Source organism: Octopus bimaculoides, chromosome 12 (assembly GCF_046866305.1).
Source record: "Octopus bimaculoides isolate indiv1 chromosome 12, ASM4686630v1, whole genome shotgun sequence".
NCBI classification, from domain to species: domain Eukaryota; kingdom Metazoa; phylum Mollusca; class Cephalopoda; order Octopoda; family Octopodidae; genus Octopus; species Octopus bimaculoides.
In genome coordinates, this window is record NC_142939.1 from 49,811,227 (window position 1) to 49,818,726 (window position 7,500).

Sequence of the window (7,500 nt, forward strand, 5' to 3'; positions counted from 1 at the left end):
CTTTATCATTGTTATTATTATTACCGTTTTTATCATCATCTTCATCATCATCTTCATTGTTTTCATGATTATTATTATTATTATTATTACTACTACTACTACTACTACTACTACTACTACTACTACTACTACTATCATCATTGATAGTATCATTTCGAAATCTTATTTACTATTTCCAATAACACATGTTCTATACTTACACAAACGCACACAACCATGTGTGTGTGTGTGGGGGGGGGGGTTACTGACTAGAAGCGACAAGCAGTGAGTGAGACAAATATAAACTTGGTACCAGTTCAAATACGTTTGAAAGACATTGAGCCCTTCTTAAGGGTTCCAATATCACTCAAATATACTTGAACTGCTACCAAGTAGTATATATACATACACACACATATATATGTGTGCGTATATATATATATATATATATATATATATATATATATATATATATATATATCAAGATGATGCAAAATAACTTACTATTTCAAAAACTTGAAAACACCCTCTAATTTTATTTAATTTAGTGCAAAAACTCAAAATTCAAAATTTCAGCACAATTGAAGACATTTTAGAGGTTGCTACCGTCCACTGAACATTTTGTATATTGTTATTTTTCAGTTCGTATTTATTGTACATTTCGTGTCTCCTTCTACTGGCCCTGACATGGAATCCTATGATGGATGCCTCTTTTGCGTTTAAATGTGTACTGTATTTATATGTAAGTGTATATATATATATATATGTGTGTGTGTGTGTGTGTGTGTGTGTATGTGTGTGTGTGTGTGTGTGTGTTTATATATGCATATTTATATGTATATTTATGTATATTTATATATATTCATATATGTGTATGTATATATATATATATATATATATATATATATATATATATATACATACATACATATATATATATATATATATATATATATATATATATATATATATATATATATATATATATATATATATATATATATATATATATATATATATATATATATATATATATATATATATATATACATATATATATGTATATATATGTATATGTATATGTATATGTATATATATGTGTGTCTGTGTATGCATGTATGTATGTGTGCATGTATGTATGGTTGCATATAAGCATGTATTTATGTTTGTATGTTTGTATCTATGTATCTATACATGTAAGTAGTGGGTATATTTGTACAAAAGTCGAATTTTTAGACCAGTTTTCTAAGGTTAAATTTCGAGGGCTACTGATTACACGGACTCTTCTTTTGGTGGTCTGAAACTCAGGTTTCAATTCCAAGTGCTGCAACAGAAACAGCACCCCGAAATAAGCTCTAATGTGAATAACGAAAAAAGACAATGAATTACAGTTATGATGCTAATAATTCTCCATTATCCGCATCACTGCACACGTTCTACCAAACAAACGTGACCTTGTTCTTGTTATGAATATTTAATACCTGTTATACTTCTGTCCATCTTAGTTAATCAAATACTACGCTGTAATATCATCGAATTCCCATTTATGACGCTGCTGTGTATCCGTATCGTATTTTTATTTCTAATTAAGTACTTCAATACAGTTTAAGGTTGTAAATATTAAAACGAAAATGATAAATCCGGTGAATGAAAATAAACTCCTAAGCTTTATTTATGCATACAAAATTGAAGTAGGAAATTTTAAAGCTTTCAATTACAACTACATGCTAAAATCTTAATATTTCAAACACGAAAGTTCTTTAAAATCCTGCAAAATCACAGTGCTTATCATCTTCAGCTTTGAATAAACCCTTTTAATCTTCATAGTGAATGATGATATCGTTGTAGTTGTATAGATTCTTTTCATCATCGTTGTCCGTAATCATGGGTCTCATATTATCTGAGGCTTCTTCATTATCATCTTTTCACGGTGATTCGTCTTCTCTGCCATCCATTGCATTTGAAATTCCACATTTCTTGAACGATTTTATAATATCAGCTTTTATTTCCTTTCATGAACTAACAATCCACTCAGAGACAGTGATGGACCCCAAATACTACTTCTTTTCGTGTACAAGTTTTCACACATCTTCCTCCTTTTCATCTTCATGATGTTCGTTTGTATACAGCTTATGGATACTATTATCTAACGATTGTAAAACAGTTATAACTCAACCAGGAATTAACACTGTATCCAGGTCCTCTAATCAAACATAATCAACAACACCCTTCTTTATATGTGACTAACACTAATTCCAGATGAGAGAGCACTTTTTCTTCTGTCGTCCACCAGGTTGCAAATTCCAAGCTTCCTTTATCCATTTTATAGATCCACTTTCATCCAGCCAGCCTTGTGGTTAAATACGTACAACAATTTCTTTTGGAAATTAAAACCTAGTTTTAATTTAGCATCATCTTCCATACACAAAAGTACGAATATGAACCTGTTTTTCTCGTATCCAGTAGTTTTCACTGGTTTCATTTTCTCTCTCATATCAAGTTCATTTTCTTACATGTCAAAATTAAGACATGTTTCGTTCATGCTTCTAATTTATGAAAACTTGTAGCTTTCTTTTGCTGGTTTCTGACTTCAAATTAATGACACTCTGATATATTTAATCATCTCGATCAGCAGATTTTGTACAGTTTTCATTCTCTTCCAAGGTGCTAAATCATTTCATCCCTGAGCCATCCACCATTTGCTTTAAATCTCACAATTCCGTCTTTCTTTGGTTCCTTTTTCACATAGATTCCGACGCCCTCACAAATTGCAAATTTTCTATGTTAATGATTTTGTAACACCCACTCGGCAACTTTCTTTGGTTCCTTCTTTGCACAGATTCCCATTGCTTCACGAATTTGATCTTTCTTTCCCAATTGTGGCCTCTTGCAAGTCTGAACTCTATTACCACACTTTATTACGTCGTCTAAAGTTTCTTCAATATCTTTCACCGATATCACGAGTTTCTCTGAAACACCAAATTCTTATGCTTCTACATATTTGTCTCCTGGACAATTTCACTATATTTTACAATGAATACTACTACATGTTTCTTTTTTTTTTTTTCATTTCGGAAGCATTTTTTTTCATTAAAAATTATTCCCAAAACAATTTTTTTATAGTGATTTCCATTTTTCCTGCAACTTATTTCGTTTATATATTTCCTATACCTTGCCTAACATATTCAAATAACCTTCTAAGAATACAAAATTTTAGAGATCAAAACTATAATTTCATAAATTTACTTGCAATCATTTATAAATAAATACTGGAGTTCGTAACTTCAATAACTTAGAGATTAGTGTAAACATTGGTACACGCAATTAATCTAGCAAAACAAAAATTCGAACAAAGACAGTGACACTTAAAATCATGTGGCTGGATAAGTTGGCTGTTAAGAAAAGTTGTAACGATGCCAATTGAAATATTAAGAGAACAACGGGGACGCTGTGCAGGGGGAAATGTAATCGACTCAGACAAACATTTAGAGCCTCATAGACGTGAAGAATGCAACAAATGAAGCGAAACTAAACAGACGAACTCGGCAACTCAGTTAATGAGTTGAAGAAAAGCAAGGATGTGGATGGAAAGTAGATTTGTGTCATACGTTTGTTATTTTGAATACCAGAGTTTACAAATGAGAACGCTTCTGACATTAGATATGCATGCCTATATTAAGGACCCCACACAATTCCTCAAACCAGAACCCTTTATATCAATATACACTGATAAAGATGTTAAATTATATTTAGCACCAATTGTATGTGAATATTAAAACGCTGTATATATAGCGCACAGTTAACACATAAACACAATGCGTACAATATCAGACTTCCACTTTCATAATATAACGTTTCCAAAACACTACACCTTATTAAAAATAAATCTATAACAAATTCATAAACCATTCAATCCAGACACTTATTCATATACATCATTACTTTTAAAGTCATTTTAATGGCTACAGATTGTTGTAACATTTTACTAATCTACGTGTAGACACAAATATAGTCTTATATATATTAATCATCAACTAAATTTAGAATCCCAATTAAATGTTCTTCAAGTCATTCCTCAAACCTTGCAACTCAAACTCAGCCGTTACAAACTTCACTGGGCAATTCTTACGCATAACCCAGACGGTGCGTCAGTGGGTCCCTATTTAGGACCTGACGTTGCTAGATTATATGTATTATGTAGAAAATATTGTTCTGAATATGCGACATTCAACGTATTCTCTTTCTACCTAACGGATTTAAAGGCAAAGTCGGCCACGACAGAATTTAAACTCAGAATGTAAGGACGGACGAAACGCTGCTAAGCATTTTACCCGACGTCCTAACAATTTTGCCAGTTTGACGCCTTATGTTATATATTATATATTATAAAGAATCCTATATGTGTGCGTGTGTGTATAAGTATATATACATACATACACACACATTTATATATATATATATATGCATATGATTGTGTGTACTGTACGTATGTGTTTGTGTGTGCCATTGTTTATGTATATGTGTGTGCGCGTATGATGCGGGTTATATTCAAAGAAATGTTAAATTGATGTAGTACTGAAAACACTTTCTTTTAACAATCTCAATCAATTTATTCCTATCGTTTTTTTTTTTTTTCACAAGAGACTAACGTCGTGGTTTCGAATTACTTATAAACCCTTTGAATTATCAGTTGACTCATTTAGGGTAGGAATACATCGCTTAAGATGAACATACATACATACATACATACATACATACATACATACATACATACATACATACATACATACACGTCTGTCTCTGTGTTTGTCTCACCACCATCGCTTGACAATCGATGCTGGTATGTGTATATGTCCCTGTAACTTAGCGGTTCGGTATAAAAGACCGATAGAATATGTACTAGGTTTACAAAGAATAGGTCCTGAGGCCGATTTGGTCGACTAAAACCCTTTAAGGCAGTGCTCCAGCATGGCCACAGTCAAATGACTAAAACAAGTAAAAAATAAAAGAATATATATGTATGTATAAATGTATATGTATGTATGAATTTGTGTGTGTATATATATATACATACGCGTGTGTGTGCGTGCATGTGTGTGTAGGTATATATGTATGTATCATATAATTACTTCTAAATTAGTATTATTAAATTGTAGAAATAATTTTACATTGAAATTTCTCATAAATATAGAAAAACATTTAAACATTTCAATAGCAAATAACCCACTAATTATATTCACTTTTCCTATAATCTAATACGCATAATTTTTCTAAAAATCTGTTTAGCATATTTAATGGATAGATAACTAATTGTCATGATGTAGAATTTCTATGTTGATCTTTTATACTTTCGTTATCTACTGACGTCATCAAATGTTAAATACCAAACTGGTTTTTCTTAGAATATTTTATTTCATCTTAAGGTTCTTTGTAAGCGTTCATCTATTCGAGTTATTTTCTTAGTTCACTTTGAATTTAGTCCATTTTGGATTGCCATGATAACGTTGTGTTAGCATATATTTTCAGATATATTAATTCCACTGGTATTTTGTACCTTTTTCTGTATCTAAATATACTGGCACAATAGAAACGATTGTCCGTAATGTATGGTGTAACCACCAATTAAAGATGTGATTTTCTCCATTCTTCTTCTTATTGTCTTACACTCTGAATTTCTTGAAATTCTTCTAAGCGATATTTAGATTTAATTCTCATACATAATGAATTATCGTGAATTTATTGGTATCGGATTGTTACACATAGTTAACCAAATTCGTTTATTACAATGAATGCTTTCTAGATATCTGCCTAGATTTATTAACCTCTTTTACTTCTTACATGCACACACACACACACACACACACACACACACACACACACACCGAGAAAAGCGTGAAAGAAAAAGCGAGATGCAAGAAAAGGCGTGAAAGAAGTAGATCTAGAATGTGGAATTCCCCCACTTTGCTTCTTTCTGATCTACTTTTTTTTTTTTTTCGTTTTACGCTTTTTCAACCTCCAACCTTTTACATTTACTTCTTTCTCGACCTTTCTCACGTTTCCTCTCATCCTATCGTCCCGTTTTTAGTTTGTGATGCCATGTGGGCAGCGCCTGAAGATTGCGCTGAGACACCACACGTGTTAAAAAATACTGTCTGGCATGCTCTCATCGCATAAAACTAATAGTAACACATAAAAACTTATTGTGTTTATTAGATAAACATATATATATATATATATATATATATATATATATATATATATATATATATATATATAGGCACAGGGATGACAGTTGGCTAGAAGTTTGATTCAGTTCTATAACATTATTTCTGCTGATATACCCTCCAGCCTTCATTGGGGAAATTTCGAACCTGGATTCTCATTCCTAAGGTATTTTTTGATGTTATCATTATTATTATTATTGTTATTATTATTATTATTATTAATATTATTATTATTATTATTATTATTATTATTATTCAGGTCACTGCCTGGAATCGAACTCGGAATCTTGGGGTTAGTAACCCGCGCTCCTAACCACCACGCCATATGCCACGGGCATGGTACTCTCCACGATCTTTACCGGTCTATAGTGAAACCAAAGTCTTCGTCACTATTGCCTATAGCCTTCCGTATTGCATAATCCAATACAGTTGCAAACAGGTAAGGTGCAAGCGGATCTCCTTATAGCACCTTAGCTAGTATTTGAAAGAATTCCATTTCTCCGTCAGATGACAACACACGGGTTCTGGTCTTCTCATAGGTTTTTGTAATGGCGAGAACTAGTTCTTCTGGAATGCCATATGTCTGTATTTGTCACTCATTACCGCTTGACAAATGCTTTTGGTATACTTAAATTCTTGTAACACAGCGGTTCGGCAAAGACGCCGATAAAATAATAGAAGGCTTTAAAATGAAATAAGTATTGGGTTCGACTCGCTCGACTAAAGTTCTTGAAAGTGGTGCCCCAGCATGGCCGCGGTCTAATAACTGAAACAAATATAATAACTGAGAAACATGATCTACTACGCCACCGGTTCGGTCAATGGCTTCTGTGTGAATTTGGTAGACAGAAATTGTTTGAAAATCATCTTTAGAACTATAGAGCTTCACTCAGAAAATAAAATAAATATATAACAAACACAACGACATTTATATAAAGATTGAGAGTCGTGAATTACTGACAAATGTACCAGTACAGCGTGATTATTAATAAATGTTCAGAAGCCATATATATATATTATATGGGAAAAGCGAGCAAAAGAAATAATATTCTTAAGATTATAAAGCTGGAAAAATTCAGGACAAGTTATTACATCTTGTAAAGTACAGAACAAGAAAATTTTTACTTAAAATATTGCAGCTAAGGATAAAATTTCAAATGAAATATTTAGATTTAGAAAATATTAGCTTTTATTAGAACTAAAACTTTTATTACAAGTTATTTCTATTTATTATTACTTGTTACTTCTATTAAAAATTAAAAATAACTCAATTAAAATATCTTTTGTGCATTAAAAA

The 7,500-nt window shown here is 31.5% G+C and overlaps 1 protein-coding gene across 1 annotated transcript in view; it reads right to left on the reverse strand.

The window, feature by feature from the left end:
• The window catches only part of LOC106875368 (neuronal acetylcholine receptor subunit alpha-10), a 93,358-nt gene that overhangs the window by 53,020 nt on the left and 32,838 nt on the right, over positions 1-7,500 (reverse strand). The gene's annotated exons all lie outside the window — the stretch shown is intronic.